The sequence below is a fragment of the Dama dama genome, chromosome X (assembly GCF_033118175.1).
Source record: "Dama dama isolate Ldn47 chromosome X, ASM3311817v1, whole genome shotgun sequence".
In the NCBI taxonomy this organism is placed as follows: domain Eukaryota; kingdom Metazoa; phylum Chordata; class Mammalia; order Artiodactyla; family Cervidae; genus Dama; species Dama dama.
The window spans coordinates 124,800,186-124,802,243 of record NC_083714.1 but is presented as its reverse complement, the minus strand read 5'-3'; the positions used below and the strand labels follow the sequence as shown (position 1 = coordinate 124,802,243).

The 2,058-nt window shown below is 43.4% G+C and overlaps 1 non-coding gene across 1 annotated transcript; it reads right to left on the bottom strand.

The window, feature by feature from the left end:
* Positions 1–1,659: 1,659 nt before the first annotated feature.
* Positions 1,660–1,731, bottom strand: TRNAA-UGC (transfer RNA alanine (anticodon UGC)). Its single transcript has one exon. It is a non-coding gene; the product is annotated as a tRNA-Ala (tRNA).
* Between the last annotated feature and the right edge of the window lie 327 nt (positions 1,732–2,058).

Genomic DNA, 2,058 nt, shown 5'->3' with positions numbered 1-2,058 from the left:
TGGTAAAGAATCTGCCTGCCAATACAGGGGAAGTGGGTTCGATCACTTGGTCAGAAAGATCCCCTGGAGAAGGAAATGGCAACCCTCTCCAATATTCTTGCCTGGAAAATCCCATGGATATAGGAGTCTGCCAGACTATAGTCCATTGGGTCACAAAGGAGTCAGACATGACTTAGTGACTGAGCAACAAAAATATCAAGAATGTGTCAGTCCAAATATGGTAGATTTTTTTTTTAATCATATGTGCCAACTCCTGAATCAGTAGAGGCCTACAGTGTTCTTTCCTTTGTGAGAAAGGAAAGAAGTGGAAGAACACTGGAACCAATTAATAGCATGTGTTGTGACTCATGAAGAGGATCATGGGTGCAGCTCCCACACACTTGCTTGTTCTGTTGTAGACACCGTAGGGGCTAAGATGACAAGTGTAATCCACTGTCACTTCTTTGATCACTTCAACACTGAAGAATGGAAGCCACATTGTTTTGTTGTTTTGTTTGCTTGAAGTACTTTTTATCCTTAGTTTGTGCTCCTCTTTTCTTTCCATTATCTTCAGTGTAGTTTTACAAGATAGGAATGCTGTGTCTCACCAACTTGGGAATCTGTTTGTTAAAGTCTCTTCTCTGCTCCCACCTAACTTCTTTTTAAATGAATGGCTCCCATTCAGTAACCAGCTACAGGATAGATAGCTAATATATTATTGACCAAAAAAGGTACCACTATACTTGGCTCAAAGGGCGTACCTTTCCCCACTTACATGAATTGTCTGAATCCTCATTAAAGAAAAAAAATATTCTGTAGACTCTTTCCAGCATTCATTCAGGATATCAGCAGTCCTTAACCGTAAAAGGAAAACAGTAGTTAGAGTTTTGTGATGGAGTCTCAAATTATTGACACTTCGCTGATAAATGAGTAGGGTAACATAGAGTCCTTTATTCTCAGAAATTGTTCTGACCTCCATTCCTACTGGGTCTGAGGTAAACTAATTTTGATATTATCTGATCTAAACCCATTCTAATCTGTATAATTCAAGTAGTCTCTTTAGCTTTCAGTTCAGTTCAGTTCAGTCGCTCAGTCGTGTCCGACTCTGCGACCCCGCGAATCGCTGCACGCCAGGCCTCCCTGTCCGTCACCAACTCCCGGAGTTTACTCAAACTCATGCCCATCGAATCGGTGATGCCATCCAGCCATCTCATCCTCTGTCGTCCCCTTCTCCTCCTGCCCCCAATCCCTCCCAGCATCAGGGTCTTTTCCAGTGAGTCACTCTTCGCATGAGGTGGCCAAAGTACTGGAGTTTCAGCTTCAGCGTCAGTCCTTCCAATGAACACCCAGGACTGATCTCCTTTAGTTTGGATCTCCTTGCAGTCCAAGAGACTGTCAAGAGTCTTCTCCAACACCACAGTTCAAAAGCATCAATTCTTCGGCACTCAGCTTTCTTCATAGTCCAACTCTCACATCCATACATGACCACTGGAAAAACCGTAGCCTTGACGGACCTTTGTTGGCAAAGTAATGTCTCTGCTTTTTAATATACTATCTAGGTTGGTCATAACTTTCCTTCCAAGGAGTAAGAGTCTTTTAATTTCATGGCTGTGATCACCATCTGCAGTGATTTTGGAGCCCCAAAAAATGAAGTCAGCTGAAACCGTAGTTCAGCAAAAGTGGAGATGCCGGGAATCGAACCCGGGACCTCATGCATGCAAGGCAAGCGCTCTACCACTGAGCTACATCCCCAGGCTAGCTTTTCCTCTAACTCAGACTCATTTGAGGATAGCTTTCTATTGGAGACTCCTGTACGTCTCCCTAAGGGAGTATCTGAAGTAGGGAGAAGTGGCTCTTGTAACACTGTGTCGTAGACAGGAAACTAAACTCTTCTCTTTGAGCTGGTTCTGGGGGGAATTACTGGCAGAAATCCACGTACTGGGTGCTCGGCTCGTATGGGATGAATGAAATTGACAGTTGGTAAACTTCAGAGTACGAATTCTCTCAATTGATTAAGGTCTCACTAAGATCCTTGGCTTATTTAGCCACTGTAAACCCATCCCTAAAATTTTCTACCTT